Below are 19827 nucleotides of genomic sequence, written 5' to 3' on the forward strand. Positions count from 1 at the left end.
TTTATAAAGTGGGAGTTAAACTACACATCGGTTGTCTGGGTTGTTACTGGTTATTAATGTGTGAGTTGTTGTTTGGCCAGGATGCAGTATTTTGTTCATAGGTTCATGGGTGTGTACTAGGCTAATGTCCCTGGAACCTTTACAAGCCTAGCCATAGGATTATCGTAGAAACTCCACCACAGTGTTGAAAAGAAGGCACGAGTACCAAGGCACAGAAATAATAAAATTTTAATCTACGCTACCTTGTTACTAATGTCACAACATTGGTATGACTACCCGAAGATTGAGAGATAGAATTGGGGAGCATAATAGTTGTATAAAAAGGAAGGATGAGCATAATGCTTTATATTTGCATACCAAAACATGTGATAATTTTAACAAATTTTGATTTTTTATTATAGATAGGGTGATGCCTCATACAAATTGTGACATTAGTAACAAGGTAGCGTTACTAGAAATGGAATGGCAGATTAGATTAAATGCCACGAGGTATCCAGGATTAAATGAACACATCTCTTTAAAACCTCAGTTAAAATATAGAGCAAGTGTGATTTAATTTGATTATTAATATTGTATTGCATACATATTTACACGTATTTTTGTATTTTGTATTTTTCACAAATATGTATTGAAATTTGTTTGTAATTGGGTAACAATTGTATGAGTTTATGTAGTTAAAGATATTTATGAAAAGTGCTGCAACATTTTATTAGGTTACATTTATTAATCAAGTAATTTATCAATTAACATGTAGGTCAAGTGGGAGTGTGTATAAATGTGATTGCTTTGGGTGTGTTTTATGACTCTGATGATACCAGGTTGCTGGTGAAAGCGCTCAGTCTTTACAATTGTTGATTAAAATTTTATTATTTCTGTGCCTTGGTACTTGTGCCTTCCTTTCAACACTGTGGTGGAGTTTCTACGACAATTTTTTTGTGTTTGGATCCTAATTTTGGCATTCCTTGTGGTGTTGGACATTGTTGACAACTCAACCTGGTGTTTCGTTTGTGGAGGTATTGTGTATTGGGACATGGAAGGTATACTTCAAGAACTTACTACTGTTTTAGGCAAATTGGTTAAAGTCTACTGTGAGATGCAGAAAAGTAATGGAAATGAAGGAGACGTTAGTCCTACAGATTTGCAAATGCGACTTTACACTCTGCATTCACCAACTTCCATCACCCCGGGACAGAGGGTAATTAATCCCACTACCTACAGTGGAGCAGTCAGTAATAAAGGTTCGAGCCAAGTTGCAGGAGATTCGATGGAACCGGTGTCGTCTACATCGTTGACTGACACAGCTCGGGTACAAGATTTGACTTCTTGGTTCGAGGCACCGGCCTTTGACGTTGGGCTGGAAGCACTAGGAAGTAAATATGGTAGAGTTAAGAGCAACGGGATGTATCACCCTACACTAAAAGAACAAATTTTCAGATACGAAAAGCTCTGTAGAAAGTACAGGGCTATGCAACTCGACAACCTGCTTTTGAGGGAAAACTAAAGAGCTGAAACAAATACCAAGGGGTTTACATGTTTGGAAAATGCTGATGGGTGTGGACTTGGACTCTGATGCCTTTGGTGAGCTGGTGCTGCTTTTCGAAAAAACAGGTATGGAGTTATTGGACATCATTATTCATAACAACGACATTAAACTGGTTAACATTCGGGAAGAAATAAGCAGATTGCATATTAGTATTACATCGGATTTACTGTTTTTTGAGTATAAGAGCAATTTTGAAAAAGTAATTAAAACTATAGAAGCCTTTGTTGTTAAGAGTAGGATGGTTAAACAAAAGAAACTGGCTAGGGATACAGCGGAGTACGCTAATAAGATAGCCTACCCTCCAGGTAAATAAAACAATAACTTGAAGGTGGATATGGTTGAAAATTCAACCTCTGGTGATTTACCGGTTCCTCATTTGGAATCAATACCAGATGAGGATGAGATTTTTTTAGATGCTCAAGTTTATCCACACAGGTCGGAGAGGCTTCTAAACAGGAGGCCACAAGTAAAAAACACTCCATACTTTTATCCGGCGATGAGAGGAACATATCGTCATTGACTACAACAGGCAAGGAACTGAATGTTGACTTTAATGTATGTTTTAATCTTGGAATTGATGTGTTATGTGGGGGGGTGGGTGATGTTGTGTACAAGAATGATGTGAACAGTGATTTATTAGTTGACGCTTTTCAATATGGTAATACAGTATGTGGCAACAACAAACAAGTAGTAAGCGGCAACAATTTTGTTCTTAACCACGAACAAGTTTTTTTAGATGTTAAATTGAACAACACTTGTGAAAAAACATTTTCGTGTTTCACATTGGCTGAGGACAATGATAGGTTTAATTCAAATCAGAATTTAAACAACGAGAGTGTTCATGAACATGTTTTGATGGTTGAGGGAAGCTTTAACAGTAACGAGAGTGAAATGGGTGTGTCTATGATTGGGACTAGTGACACGGTACCAGCTTTGAGGCATGAAATACTTAAAAATGGGGGATTTACCATTTACAATTACACTGATTTGGATATTAATCAAGCTCATTTTCAGCTATTTAGTAAAGGTATTAGTTTTGTCCCGAATTTTAGACTAGACATTGCTCAAGTGTTAATAAACTTGAAACTTTACACAAGGAAACTTAATCTTAAGATGTATTTTTCGACTTATGGACCCAAAGTAGGAGTCCTTAGTGATAAGTCAGATACAGTCAATTTAAAAAGAAAGAGTACATTCATGCCCCCCTCTAATGTAGAAATAAGCACGTTAGAGCAATTAGTTGAACATGACTTTAGGAGAATATGCTCCCAGAGATGTAAATTGGATGACAATTTATCAGAAGAGGAAAGAAGGGTCATGCATGACTTAGTGACAACAAATCAATATAGATGCATGCGTCCTGACAAAGGAGGAGGCATTGTTATCATGAACAAAATAGATTACAGTGGACACATTACGGAGTTGCTGGGTGATGAAAGCACCTACAACAGAGTTTCAGTACATGAAATTAACAGGGCGTATTCCAAGATAGACATGTTTTTATTGGATGCATTATATCAGGGGTCAATTAGTGAAAGCGAATTTGACTACCTATCTGTAAAGTATCCAAAAATGCCTAAGTTATTTGGGATACCCAAGGTTCATAAAGGTACTGATCATTTACAATTTAGGCCCATAGTATCGGCTAAAGGGTCTAAAACTGAAGCTTTGGCATCTTTTGTTGATCATTTATGTAAGAAAGTACTTGTGGATGCTCCACACTTCCTCAAGGATTCTTGGCACTGTTTAGAGAGGCTCAGGGAAATTCATTGTTTGGATGTTGACACATTTGGTTTTTTAACCATTGACGTCATAAATCTTTTTTCAGTGATTCCACACAAAGAAGGTTTAGAATTGTTTTACAGTAGTTTATTTGATAGTCCCAGTTTTAACAACGAAAGAATAAATATTTGTCATGATTTCATGGAACTTGTATTGAAAAACAACTATCCCCGGGATTCATGAACCTTGCGCCAGGCGCCCGCATAGCGTCGGCGTTATAACGCCGAATATGGCTGCTGAGCGATTCAGGTATGAATGAATTCCACGTGCACTACCGGCGTGCGCCGGACCGTCTCCGCCCCCGGCGTAGGTATGCAAAACACACTGTGTGCGGTATTGCACCATGCAAATGAGGGCAAATAGTGATCCACGAAGTGGCGCAGGCGTAAGGAGCACGGCAATGTAAACCAAAAAAAACGGTTTACATTTACCCAAACATGACCGAGGAGTAACGGAAGGCTGTCAAAGTCAGGTATCATATAGGTGCAATATGCCAATGTGGAAAGGCACCGAGAATGTCCAAAGAAAATATGCACAAAATGTAAAAATGACATAAATGGCACGTACGAAGAAAGAACAGCAGACCCCCGGGATATGTGCACAGAAGATGCAAAGCAATGAAATAATATGACAATGTCCTAAAAGAGCAGTATAACACACATCAGCTGCACAGCCACCACACACCATAGTATGTATGTAAAGCTTCAACCCCAGCGCAATGGTTGTCAAGGAGTGGTGGCGGTGTCCGGCGCCGTAACCATGTATTAGTAGTCAATTCCATGCAAATGAGCCAGATAATAGTGAATCGCAAAAACGGCGCCGGTGTAAGGATGGAGCAAACGGCGTAGCGGTACTACACCGAGGAGTGGCCTACACGAGATACATGTCAACCACAGAGGGGTGTGCCACTGTAGGAGGAAGGATATTGGAGGCCAGCAAATCTGGGCTGTACAATGCACATCACAGCATCAGGACTGGCGTGTTAGGAAATAGATGCGCTGAGAGTACATAATGCGCGTACAGATGCATGTGCACGAGGATGACTACGTACCCTAAACCAGTCATGTGATGGCCTTCCCGTCAACAACCACGGATATAGGAAGGTAATGCGGAGAATACGAGGAAATGCGGAAGCAGTGTAAATGGAGCCGTAATGAGCAATCAACACCAATCAATGCAGGAAGGGCAAACGCCGGCAGCTGATAACTATGCATGCAGACTCCTGCATAACGGGAAAGGGGAGGCATATGAATGCAAAGATAGTAGGGGATGTAGTAGAAATGCAAAGAGCAAAGAACCGAAATAGCACAGCCAAGTACAGAGGTAGCATAACTGCGGCTGCAGATAAATTGCATCATATGCCATGTGCCTGCAGGATGCAGTAATGTAAGATGCAAGGCCAAGGCAATGCAGGCAACTGTAATGCAACACTACAGGCAGTACCGTTGCAGGTGCAACCGTAAAACCACGGAAATAATCCATGGATACGGCTGCACAGACACACCCAATGACATCACCGGGTATACAGCACAACAGTATTAAATGTGAATGCACACAACACACAGCGCGATTTCCCAAACGCCGCACCGCAGGGTGTAAACAGACGGGGAACTTTTAATATGTATATGCTGGGTGCCGCCGTGGCCGTGATGCATAGGTATGTGGCAGAGACAGACGGAGTTGCGGAGGGTGGTGCCGACAACTACCGTAGGCCTCACAGGAGAAGGAGAGTGTTCAGACCAAGGGTGACCTACCAGGGGCTGCGAGACCTGGAGATAGTAGAGCTACAGGGTGGACAGGGACACGTTACAGCAAATAGTGGAGCTGTGCCGGGCGCGCCTGAGAACAAGAGACAACAGAGGGGAGCCCATCCCAGTGGACACAAAGGTATGTGTGAGCTTGCGAATACTGGCTACAGGTACCTTTCAAAGGCCAACCGGGGACATAATGGGCATCTCACAGGCATCAGCATCCAGGGTACTACACCAGTTCCTGGATGCCATGTTACCACATGCCCATGAGCACATAAATTTCCCCACATCTCAGGAGGAGTTGGCTAGCAATATGTGCCGCTTCCACCGTGTGGCACAATAACCGGAGGTCCTGGGTGCGATAGACTGTACGCACATAGAAATTAAGTCACCACCCGGGGAGCAGGGTAGATGCTACATAAACCGCAAGGGATACCCCTCCATCAATTGCCAGGTCGTGTGCAATGCGCAGGGCATTATCATGGATGTGTGTGCTGGCAGCCCTGGAAGCTACCACGACTCCCATATCTGGCATGCCTCACAGCTGTATCAGGTATTCGCCAGGGGCAACATCACACAAGGTCACCTTGTGGGGGATGCTGGCTACGCACTGGAGCCGTGGTTGATGACACCCATCAGAAATGCACACACACACATGCAAGAACGCCATAATGAGGCACACGCACAAACAAGAATAATCATAGAGCGTGTGTTTGGGATGTTGAAATCACGGTTCCGGTGCTTGGATACATCCGGTGGAGCCTTGCAGTACTCTCCAGGCACAAGTGCCCACATATTCATAGTATGTTGTATGCTACACAATATGATTCTGCGGAAACAGCTGCTGCAGGGACATGATGCCGGAGGGCCACCAAGCCCGCCACAACTGCCAGGGCAAGCACAGGCACAGGGCGTTCAGCGCCATGGACACACTGAGCCAGCCCCAGTAGGTAGACAGAGGCGTACCCAATATGCCTACGCCCTGGCAAAGAGGGAACGCATAGCACATACTTTGACAGTGTAGGCCCCATGGACTGACACCTCCTGACCTGCACACACAGTAAAATGGACGCCACACAAACATGTCCGCCCGTAATGTGTACCGTATGTGCGGACGTATGTGTGACTCCAACAAAGGCACCGCCCAAACACTGCACACCCAATAGCCAGCAGAGCATGGAACGCCAACACCTCACCAGGCGCCGGTTCTACAGCACACGGCGTAGCCGTATGCTGCCACTATCGCCGCAAGCCGACCACATATGTACTCATGTGCATACACAGATACGGAAATAGTTATCAGTACACATGTAGAAATATATGTACGCATACACAGATATACAGTACAACAGGGTAATATGGAACCCAGGGATGCAAGTTCACAGATAAGTAAGACGCGAAATCACCACATAGTAAACATAGTGACCGACAACCCGATCATCCTGGAGGGTGGGCAGAGCAGGTAACGCCAGCCATGGAAATGTCAACCTGCAGCAATACATATCCGCGTGTCGGGATGGTCACCAGTCCACGGTACATTAACGGGATATGTGCGTGTCATATCCATAGGATATGAGTGCGGAGATACACGCCGGCGATGCGGCCAACGTAGGTATTGTGTTCAACCGTCGGTGCGAATGCGGCAAGCATACCAGTGGAGTGTACGACATTATGAGGAACGTACCTCCTTTGGGGTGTAAAACAGTTCATGTTCCTCGCAGTACCTCAAAGTTCCACATTGAAAATGTCTGTCAAACATCCATTGTTAGGAATGTATATAAATGACATCCTGGTAAATAGAATTTAATCATAGTAAGTCATTAAAGGTTCTTCACTGTAAGTAAATCAGCATATCATAATCAACCTATGACCTACTCAGCTGAAGTTGTCACTATGCCATTACAATGTGTTCCACATTATGCCCATTTGTTTCACATTACTAATGTGTGTGTTCCTCACATTGGAAATAGAAGGTTGAGAGCCATGGCGGCAATATGTGTATGTGTGAGGTGAGGTTGTCGTGTGTACCGCTGTGTTTGTGTAATGTGTGTGCCACTGTAAAATGTGTATGTAGATGACATGTCACAGGCGGAGTGTAATAACATGCGTAGGCATACAGTACACGAACCATAGGCGTATGTACAGCATTACCCACAAAGTAGTACTGACATCTCCTCAGTGGCTATGCACGTGGCGACGTAAAACGATGCAAAGCGGAAATGTCCCAGAATGTACCACAGGGCCATAGCCAACAGGAGATGCAAAGGACGCATGTACAAACCACGACCGTATGTATGGCGGCCATAAGGTACACTCAACACGGTCCGTCGGCAACGTTACACAGCATCAGGCATGTACGGCGAAAATACGAATGTGCTATCCCGGCACCGATCGTGAACACTTACGGTCCCGTAAATACCGCTGTGTGTAACACGACCGTGAAGTAAGCAAGCGGCACACGAATAGGAGGCCACCGGTAGCATACAGGCCGTCCCAAGTATAGCACCACATTCACCGTAACTATCAGCGACAAAATGCCAATGGATAGTAGGCACGGACGAACATCCGCAGATATATAACCCATGTGAAGGAGGAATACGTGCAGGAAGCACACATGCAGGTGATACCGACAGCACACGACATCAACAAAACAAACATTCCCGGAACAACAGACAGGTAACCTGCAGCCCCCCAAGCAGGGATGGAGCACACACACATGCATATCCCGTATGTATAAATGCAAGACTCACACCCCGTACCCGTTACCCACATCCGCAGATATACCCCATCGCACATATCAAAGGGATAACAGCTAAAACCATAGCAAAAACATACAGGCAGTCAATGACAGCGGCATACCCACAACAAGCTCGTGGGAAACACTAGCAGCGGCTGATGCATCCGTGCATCCGTTGTGTACAGGAATATAACAGCTATGTTACACATCTGAATGCACAACGCCATCGACAGACGCCGCCAGGACACGGACACCCACATGTCGAACAGAATACCATACCCAACACACACAATCCACGGCTAACACCACAGCGAAATGTACCCGACACCACACATAGCGGATGCAGTCACACAAACTTGATACAATACATACCATCCTCACGAAGGTATTGCAAATAACCAACGGCCACACGAGGAAAGAACCATGCCCTAGTGCCGACGCGTAACGAACGAAAGGAGGGGGATCACCGGTGATATGCGCATAAGTACACACCGAGGAACAGCTATTGGCCTGATTAACCCACATGCCGCAGGTGACGACGAATATAAGGAAGACTCCCTGGATGTTCAAACCGTATGTTCATACCGAACAAAGCTGGAATACGAAAGGAATTACAAGCAAAAACAGACGAACGCAGAACCAAAGGCCGGAAAGGTATGTCGAACCCACGACATGTACTGTTGTGTAACGCACGATACGTATGACGAATCTGTACAGTATGTGAACGGTGTGTGTAGGTAAAGATACCTGTCCATCAGGCAGAGAGAGGTGAAGGTTGGTTATGTAATGCTAAGCCGCGCAGCATACCAACGACTGTGGACAACGTGTGCACAGCAGTGGGACAACATGTACACACCCGGGATAACCCCAGGTTAGGCTTGCCACCTTTTCAAATGGCCAAAGTGGGACAACTTCGGGACACACATCAGATCTTACAGGTGGACACATACCCATGGTCAGTACAAAGGGTAGAACTGTACTCTTTTGCCTAAATAAAAGCGTAGTCTTGTAGCAGTTAAGTTGCTTATTGTGTGTCTTGTAACATCTAGGAATTTACATACATAAATAACTATGTTATGCAACTCCTACATAAAAATGGGACATAATAATGTCCTACAATCTCAGGACATTTGCCATTTGTAATATGTTTTGTCAGGACACAACTGCCCAAAGAGGGACTGTCCCTTGCAAAGTGGCACAGGTGGTAACCCTACCCCAGGTCTGCCATAGGGGTTGCAAACACAGAACAATGCCACCACCCACGCTGATGCTGGCAGTGGATATCCAACAATGAAGTGCCACAGCAGGGGATAGGACATGTATGTATAGTGTCACAGCACACATGTGCATGGGCATATACCGTCGACGTCATACGGAATGTGCGCACGACGTGCACGTATCCCACGCAGTAGGGGTGACTATGTCAATTATGTCTAATGCAAAGCTGTCATGATGGATATGTTCGGAAATCATAGACAGTATCACAGGCATAGCATGCATGATGGAGGGATGGCCTAATGTTATGTACATACACAAGATATGTATGGCCTGCACATATGGGACAATGTAGTAGCAGAATAGGTACCCGAAATGGAGGGAACAGCAAGTAACCATGTCCAAACATTCCGTAGCAGGTGCAATGTGTGCCACAATGATGTCCAGCAGGGCCGTGTGTAAACACATGTGCAATGTACACAGTAGTGACACCCCCCCATGGTAGTGTCCACTGAACGGCAGAAGTGGATGTCAACTGTTATGTCTATACAGTACGTCCGCTGTGGTGGTACCATGGGTCTGTGTCACCCTACCAGCAAGGGAGCGATCACATGACTAGTGACACAGTGTGCCCCTGTGGGATGTGCACAGGACCTATGTCCCACAGCACGGTGTGTGTCCAGTCTGTGGATGTCACACAGACGCCCGGGCAGAGCAATGTGGCATGTGTGCACACATGCAGGACTGCTCCTCCCACCCTGCCCACTGCAAACGCCATGTAGGAGTACTACATGCATCACTACTGTGGAGAACATGGCCCATGGCAGAGTAGATTACACCCCTGTGTTAGTGGCATGCAGGTGTGTACAGATGTGTTACATGACTGTCATTTGCATATGTAAACTGTCTGAGCCGGGTAGAGATCACAGCATGACTATACTGAGACATGTAACGTTGTATCCATTGTGTAAGGTACACCACACATGTGTTATTGTATCATGGCCTGCGTGTACATGTGTGTATGGCACAGGTACAAGGGCACCCAAGGTATCAGCTAGACATACGGTCCAGAAATGCATGGTCCTGCACATGTGTACCCACGCCATGGTGGAATATGGCAACCACAGCACCATGTGGGGCATGTGTGTGTACATCAATCATGTACAACGTGATATGCCTGTATAGGGACAGTATCCATGTGATACACACCGCATGACTGTCAGTATGCAAAGGTGATGTGTATGCACTATGTGTGATGTAACTGATGCAATGATATCTACATGATATATCTGCCACACTGACACCTGTATGGGTGTCAGCAACATGAGTAGGATGAGCTAGAATGCTGCCAGGTATGTAGAAGTGGTATATGTAGGCATGTACAGTACTGTGTGACAGCAGGTAGTGTACGTATGCAAATACTGAGCATGAGGGGCCACATGTCTGAGGACTGTGCAATGTCACACGTCCCTGACCTGTTGTAGTTAGCATGATATGCCTGCACCACTGTGTGAACTGTACAGAAGGCACATGGCGTAACATCCCGAGACATAGGGTACGATGTGATGCTGGATGTGTACATTGGCAGTAGCATAAAGTGGAATGGTGCTGAAGGGCAAAGAGCGGATCATGTCTGATGTGATACCCTCTGTACCACCCCAACCACCCATGCAATAGTATGACAGGTGGCCAGCATGGGATGTGGTGTGCTGTGGCGCACAGAAGCCCAACAAGGGTGCCAGTAAAGGCATGCAGGTAGTCAATGAGTGTGTGAAGCATGTATGTCAAGATGTGGCCCAGTGCCATACTGAATGGCCCAGTCATGGGTGTAGAGATGCAGCCCCATACGTGCAATGCAGTACCATCCATGTGTAGTGTGATAGATGTGGTAGTGTGGTGGTCAGGGTACACAACGTACATGAATGGGCTAGCAGTCACTGCAGTGTGCTGCTGCAGAGACATGTAACAGCCAGGTTGGCGGGATACAACAACTATGGCGGTTTGAGGTGACATTGGGACTGTGTTCCCGGACATAACATGTGCATGGCAGTACTATGTATGTGTCCACAGGGTTAATACAATGTCCAGCCAAGGATTGGAACCCTGTAGTGAGTGAGAGTGTGTATTGTTGGTAGGTACCCCATTGGCAGGCACGATGCCAGCAACATCTGTGTTGGCAATGCCTGCATGACTGTGGTATGCCGCATTGAATGTGGATGTAGTCAAACAGCAGAGACATACCACCACACTGCGTGAGGGCCCACACTGCAATGTCTGGCAGTCATGTGTAGGTAGCTAGCTGTGGAGTATGTCATGCACCATGAGGACACACCATGACTGTCAAGTGACACACAACACACAGGTGAACATAACTACCATGCAACAGCCTGCACATGAGCCCATACAGCACGTGTGCATGGAACAGGAATACCACTGTGGCGTCTGTGAAAAGGCCAGTACCACCATGTCTCAGTGTGGAATAGCATGCTCCCTACCAGTGTGTAAATGTAGCAGAAGTGCACTGTGATCAGTGTTGGCATAGGCACGTAGACTGTCCATCGTACGGGGTGCCATGCCATCAACTACCTCTGTCAGTGGATGTCAGTAATACCGGCTGTAGTGTGTATGTACCATGCATGCTGCTATGGTTGTGTGTTTAGGGTGTGGCTAGCAGGGATGAGAAGCATGGATGTTCAGCAAACAGAGGGGGGAGGTGTGTAGGCCTAGCACACAGACACATGGAGGTTTGGTGCATGCCGAGGGTAGTGTAGGTATGTTATGTGTCGTGTAATGTGTCACCCAGCTATGTGTACTGCATGGCCAAGCATGTGTGGGTACATGGGAGTCCATACTAGGGAAGGGCGTGTTGCTGGCAATACATAGCAGTAGCAACTGTCCTAGGTGCAATGTACAGTATGCCAACCCGACTGGCATGTAACCTGTGGTGTACAGTGTATTCACTGTCGCGTGTCACAATGTGCGTAGCGGTCACGAACATGGGTATCTGAACATGGATTACCTATGATGCAATGTGTCATGGGAATATACAGTATGTGTGTAAATCACGGTGTGGTGTGGGAACCACCCACCCGTGTGTGTTGCAGTCCACGTATGTGCCTGGGAGGTATGATCTGTGTACAATCTGGACTGGCAGGTGTGCCGTGTAGGGCATGGAGGCAGGTCCCAGGCACTGCAGATAAATGACATGTGTGCTGTACTGTGTGTGCAGTGCTAGTGTACAGCACAGTGGAGGGTGTAAGCATTGTCACACATCACTGCATGCTGTGCCTACCTGTGACAGCCCTGCCGGAGACAGACATGTGACACCGCTGCACAGGCAGCATAGCATGTGAAGATGTACATGTGGGCTGCACACCTTAGGCAGATGTCCACAGGTCATGTGTGCCACGGTAGTGTGGTTGAACACGACTATCAGACTGGACAAACACCACATGCCTGCATAACTACAGTATGACCATAGTCAACAGTCCCAGTGACAGAGTAGGCCAATGTACACTATCCCTGCATGCAGACCACTGGCTACTGGACACCTGGCTAGACAAACACCTGGAGGGTTAATTCACCATTGAGCCATCACATGTCCAAGTCCATGTGGGCCGTACAATGTCATCATAGGGTGGTCACAATAGCAGGTGGCAAGGCAGACACGGTGTACCAGGTGATGTGTCATGTGTGCATATGTCGACTAGCACACCCGTTCACATGTCTGCAACATACTGGTGCACGATGTATACTGTTACATGATGAATGGAACTGCACTGTCACCCACTACAGGGCCATCTGACACAGGTGTGTTGTGACTGGTGTAACCCATGTTTGCACAGGATACACACTGCTGTTGTAGGCAGCCATGCTGGTGGCCACCAGTGATATATGCAGTGGTCATACAGACATACCGTACACAGTGTTCATGCAGGAATGTCCATTGTCGTGGACGATGTGCTGCTATGTGAATGTAGGTGTTTGTTGTGAATGTCACACATCCAGAAGACACCATCTGGTGCAGTCATGGTTGTCAACACCAGTACACACAGCCACAGCAGTCAGAACCCAGTCCTGACAATGTGTGTCGGTCACCCCCGTACTGTGTGACATATGTGCACATGGCGGAACACCTCCCACTGTCATCTAAGCTGGCTACATGATGGCCGGAATGTGCTGTAGACATGTATAATGCTGGTAGCCCAATGAAGTACCTGGAATCAGACACAGTACGCTATGACAGCCATGTAAACCATGCACAACAATGACCGCCCAACAGACACAAACAATGCAGACAGACATACTCCACAGGTAGTACCATGTGATGTAGGTAGGGGGGCATTGCTCGTGTACATGTCACAGTAGCTGTACACACACATGTCCTGCATAGCCGTCATGTAGGGGTAGCTGTGGTATGTGACCACTGGACATGCCCATACAAATGACCATGTCCCACAGGAGATGTGTTAGGTGTGTACCACATGTGACGTGCAGACAACAAGCTGCGATGTGTATGGCTGCCGGTGTACCTGTGTGACATTGTCTGTGATGGGTGCAAAGGCACATAGTATCGTATTGCATGCACACAAGCCCCACATAGGTGCATAGCCTGAACATACAGTACAAGGAGTGTGTGGGATGATAGCAACCCACAGGTGTAGATGGGTATGGACGGCAGCCCACAACCACATGTGTGTGTACGGTGTTCACGTCCACGACACATGAGCATCTGAGAGGCTAGCGTCACAGCTGTACAGGGTCGCATGCATATATGTTCAGCAACATCCCTGTATGTCCCACCACTGGCCCGTGGACCGATGGACACCAACCAAATGTGCAGATATGAGATGTGCACAGCACATCACAGATGCCTACCGTAGAACAGGCCTACCATGTAGACATGTGCACAGTAGGTCTGCGCCACCTGCAGTCAAACACGTTAGGTGCCAAACCACAGCAATAGTCCAGGCAATGCCACAGATGGACGTGCATGCCTCTGTGTATGTATGTCTGTGAATGCCTCCGGCATAGCAATATAGCTGTGTCACCGTTGTGAACAACAATATGAATGGGTTGTATGTGTGAGGGGTGCGTCATATGTGTATGGTCAGATCGACGATACCATCAGTGGGCCTGCTATGTGAACATCCCTGTCCCCATACATGGATACCTCTGCTGAGCCCAACACCACATTCACAGAGGGAGGGATGGCGGTGTGTAGTGCAGCAGCAGACATGTGGGTGGCAGCGGCCACTGGATGTACACATATGTGTTACCCACATCAGTGCAGGCAGCCATCCATGTGCATGGGATAGCGGTGTGTGTCCACATACAGCACTGTGTCGATCAATATCCCAGCACATAGCACCTGCCAGGGCTACAGTGTATGCATGGATGTGTGATACCTGCATGCACCAGACACACCCTCAACAAGCAGCGTACAGCATACCTCGCTTGAGGACAGTGCCCACACCATGGTGATAAACATGTTGAATGTCCATATTCACACAGCTATGACATATGCAATGGACAGCCACCCTGCCAATACCGTCAACCCCCAGGTGGATCACACCCAGCGCCATGTATGTGGCATACCCTGCCATATCATGCAGACCTGACCAGCAAGGCTGCATGAGCTATCACAGTCCTACATGGTGCAATGGACAAAAGGCACTCTCACTATCAACCATACACAGCAGTAATGTGGCGGTGATGCACCCTGTGGTGTTACAGCTGCTGTGTGATGCTCTGGACAATGTGTGTGTGTACATGCTATGCATGGCCTGTCCTGCTAATGTGTCATGGTTACACATTGCCCTATGTCTATCACATGTGCAACACAGGTGAGCTGTGGCAAGTTGTCCAACACCCGTACAGTGCTGTGTGGATGTACATGGCACAACACATGCATGTGCAGGTGTCCATGTGTACAGTGCCACTGCTGACGTTCACAATGGCTACAGACGTGATGTGTACTGACATATACACAGCGTCCAGGTGAGCAGTAGCACCGACGTCTCATGGGGACCTATGCCAAGTGATATGGACACAGGTGCAGCCAGCTACACATGTCCACAGCAGGCGAACATCTACATGGTGCGTGTACAGTGTGGTGGGGTGGCACACAGATATGATGTGACACCCACTGCTCAATGGTGTGAAGCCAACTCATCGGCTGTGTCACTGCCACGATGCCTTTCACAGATTACTGTGCAGATGTCGTACATGTCATAGCAATGTATTTCCAACAGTACGCCAGCACAGCAGTGTAAATGTGACCTGCCACCATCATTATGTCTTACAGATAATGCCACGTTCCCGGCTTCCCGCTTTCAGCCGACAGGAGGAGGAGGTGATCATCTCATACCTCCATACCAATCATGACACGTTATTCAGTCATGTGCCACAGCAGGCACAGGCACGACAGGAGATGTGGGAGGAGATGTGCAGGAGGGTGAACAGCCTGGGCGGACACAACCGCACTTATCAGCAGATCCGCAGGCACTGCACAGACCTGATCCGGCATGCGAGACAGCGTGCCGCTGCAATCGCCAGACAACAACGTGGGACAGGTGGTGGGCCACCGACCCAGCCCCCACTCACAGCCACGGAGGAGCTCCTGGCCAGTCTGGGGACACCCACGGAACATCACGCAGAAACACATGCGTCCATCGTGGAGGTGGGTGTCTCCCGAACTATGAGCTTGGAGCTGCCTGGTAAGTCAGTGTTGCATGTTTGTATGATAAGCGACGTGGGGGTGGGTGTCATAGTACAACACATAATATAGCAATACATGCCAGGTATATGGACACACAAGATGCATACTACAGTATGCTATGTTGTGTTAGCAGACGTGCATAGCACATGCTAACTCACAGATGCATGATGTGACATGCACAGTGCTGACAGTGGCGATAGTAATGGATAATGTGTATACCTTTGTGTCATCCCTTTACAGGTACGTCTGGCATGTCGCAAGGACAAGGGTCTGTTGCAGGTAAGTCTGTTGCTAGTCAAAGGCATGTTCTGCTGTATAGATATTCCCCATGTGTCTAGGCATGACATGCTCACCTGTGTGTGCCCCAGTCACGGTATACAGCTCGCACCACCCGACACACACACACCACCCATGTACAGTAGATACACCCGTTAGCGTAGAGTCGTATGACACCACACAACCTATTGGTGTGTTACGTGCATTCAGCTATGCATACAATGGTGTAGGTGTTACACAATGGCTGCATGTGTAGTATGCAGTGGTATGCCAGTGCAGTATGCACACAGTACCACATAGTGAGCTGTGATCTGGCCAGAGCACAGGTGTTACCAATGTGACCCATGCCCCTGCATCGGGTGCACACGTTGTGACATGGCACATGCCATGTCCCATGCACGTGGATGTCTGGCTGCAGCATTGTCACACCATGACATGACCTATGCACAACATAGCAGACTTCCACACTGTCAGCATATCCGTAGAGAATGTGACACCTCACACTAGTATGGTTGTATGTCACATGGGCCACCACAGGGCCGTGTGCACAATGTCTACCACACACAATTGTCAATGACTCAGACAGACAAGGCCATGGTTGATACCTACAGGCATGTTGCCACACAGCACATCCACAGTGGGTACTCACCGTTGCACCCTGTACACACATAGTGGGTTCATCACTGTAGTGGACCCCCTGGACATCCGATGTAGTACACCAGTGACATGGAATGCCTCTCCACAGCTACTACAGGTGCCTCCAATGTCCACCATATACGTGCTGCCGAGCAGCTGAACTGACTTACAGACATGGCAATGTAATGCGTCCAGGTCACGCATCGCACAGACACATAGCTGTGTCCTGCTACTGTGCAGTGGCACAGAGCCCGCACTACACACCGTACAGATATGCACACAGCTCACAGCAAACGTACCTGCACAGACATCACTGTTACCCATACATTGTATCTGTAGACTGTACACATAACACTGCACCGTGACAGCCATTGTGATGTGGTGCATGCGGTGGGACACCATCGTCACATGTCCACATGATACCGCACATGTTTGCGGTGTACATTACATAGTGTCGGCAGCCATGTGTACTCTCAACTCGGCCGCGGCCACACGGTGTATCACGCTGATGCATGCAAACTACCATGAATGTGTGTACTGCATGCCTACTAAATGACACCCGCCTGTTGTACTGTCCCCACCAGGGCAGTGTACATACTGCCACTATGAATGTCTGGTCTGCATTCACTGGTCTGTGTTGTGTGAATGCTGCATGCCACCTGCATTATCACATGCATGCTGTGTGTGTGTGTGTGTGTGTGTGTGTGTGTGTGTGTGTGTGTGTGTGTGTGTGTGTGTGTGTGTGTGTGTGTGTGTGTGTGTGTGTCTGTATTGTAACCGATGGTATGTCTTTGTATTGACAGGTGCTGTAGGTGAGTTCCCTTCCTGCGGTCAATCTGATGCTAGTGTCCCCACAGATACTAGTGGTGATGACCATGTGCATGAGGCACAGGCAGGGTCGTCACAGGCAGACACTGTGCCACTGGAGAACATCACACATACGTCCCTTTCAACCCCGCACACGGTTCAGATGCCGACACATACCCCGACACCGTTGCCCATAGATGACGGTCAGTCAGCGTCTCTTGTCCCCGAGCAGGAATGTGTGGTGGCTGCAGAAGGTGTGAGTACACACGATGTTGCCAGTGTAAGGACTGGTGCAGTGCCACGCAGGCATGTGGCAGGTGCTGCTCGTAGGGGGAGCACCGCTAGACATACACCTGCTGTACAGGGTGCAGCAGCTGGTATAACCAGACGCATGTTCCAGACTGTAATGGCGGCGCAGGCACGTGCCGAACGGCAGAACCAGGAAGGGCAGAGGCTGCAGAGGTCCGCAATCCGTACCTTGAATGACAGCATCCAGGCATTGGCGAATGCACAACAGCATCTTGCCGATGTTCTGGATAGGAGATTGGGTGACATGGCTGGTATCCTCGACCGAGGCATGGCCATCCTTGAGCGTGCGCAGTCCGTGCAGGAACACCAGGTAGGGGTGAGGCATAGGGCACGTGGGCGTGGGCCAGCAACACCACCTGGTGCAGGTCAGCGTGTGCGTGCCACCCCCCATGCCCACCCAGACAGTGCTGGTAGCAGCAGCAGTGCACCTGCTACTACACCATCCACACCAGGACAGAGCAGGCCACGTGGACGTGGCCCTGGATGGCCCCGTCGTGGGCACGTTTCCAGCGGACATGTGACATCGGAGAGTGGACAGTCCGTACCTCCACCCGGTCGTGCCCGTGCGACCCCAGGCAGGCGCGGGTCACGTCTCCGCCGGCAGACACAGTGAGCCGTAACACCTGCACTGTACAGTCTGGGGCTGCCAAGCATACCCCGTGTAGGCATCACAGATGACTGAACTGTGTACACACAAACCCACACACAGCAGACACAACTGTAGGGCTCCACCACACCCATTTGCAATCTACACAGTCATGCCCACTCAATGCACAGGCCCTTACACACACACATGATGTCATCCATTAGTACAGCCCATGCCTGTGGCACATATCACCCTGTGCATATGATGAAGTCTCTGCCGCATAACTGTGAGCTACACCATCAATGCACGGTTAAGCTAACATATTCTGATGCACAGGGTGGACAAGATAGTGAGAGGTGTATGTCATACCTGTGACCGCATAGTACGTGATGTGTATGTTGTGGTGTGTGTGTATGGCTGGTGACAGGTGTGTATGTGATGTGGGTTGTGCACGGACATCATGCAGCAGACATACCATGCAGGACAGGTGCAGCATTCATTGATATGTGTACACAGTATGTGTGGTGGTTACATGTGTAGCACCATGTCGGTGCAGTTAACCCGTATGATACTGATGGTGCACTTGCACGTGCCTACTGGGAGCACTGTAATTAGTTCCCCACGTGTAGTCGTGGGGTACCCACAGGCATGTCTGGCAACATCAGCATAGCACAGTTACCCGCATCCGGCATGGACCCCTACATAGCTACATAGGCGCACATGAACGTAACAGGATATGTGCCCTACGACATGTGTGCACCTAGCATGACTGTGTGTGGCGTCTAACACCCCCAGGATGGGGATGCCATATCCATCAGTCCCCAGTCCCTGGTCTAGCAGTGACACACAGATGTTGCCTGGCGCATAACTATCGTCACACATCCACACGTCATTAGCAGTCCTGGACGAAGGCAGTCAGGGCCTTTCCTTCACATGGCCTGGCACTCCTCCCCGTGTTGTAGGGGGTGTCTGGCCGTTAACCCTGTTCCCCCAGCACGTCACACTCATCTTTGTGTTGAGGTGTTTGACAGTCGCTTCTGTGCCCGTGTTTGCATGGAGCCTGGGAGGTGGAATGTGCCCATGTCACCCAGGTCAGACACGGCCGTGTATGCCAGGCACAGATCACCACGGAGCAGATGTGCTGTGAAGATTTACAGCCGGTGTCCCCTTGTCCGTGCAGCTTGTGACACATGTCCTAGCACCGTCATCCCCGTCTTGTGGAACGTTTGCGGTCCTTCCGAGTGCTGCAGGCGTCAGGATAGCTACAGGCCACATGTGCCATTGTACGCGGTCATTGCTCTGGTGTGTGATGTGTACAGGGGTACAATGAACACCCCTGATGTGGTTGCGATTCCATCCGGACCAGGAGGCCACAATGGAATGTCTTCACACCCACATTGCCATTGTGTGTGTTGACAGAGGTTGCCGACAGGTGTGGTAGCCATTTCCCTGAACATGTCCACC

This window comes from Protopterus annectens, chromosome 11.part0 (assembly GCF_019279795.1).
Source record: "Protopterus annectens isolate FY-2018-M chromosome 11.part0, PAN1.0, whole genome shotgun sequence".
Classification (NCBI taxonomy): Eukaryota; Metazoa; Chordata; order Ceratodontiformes; family Protopteridae; genus Protopterus; species Protopterus annectens.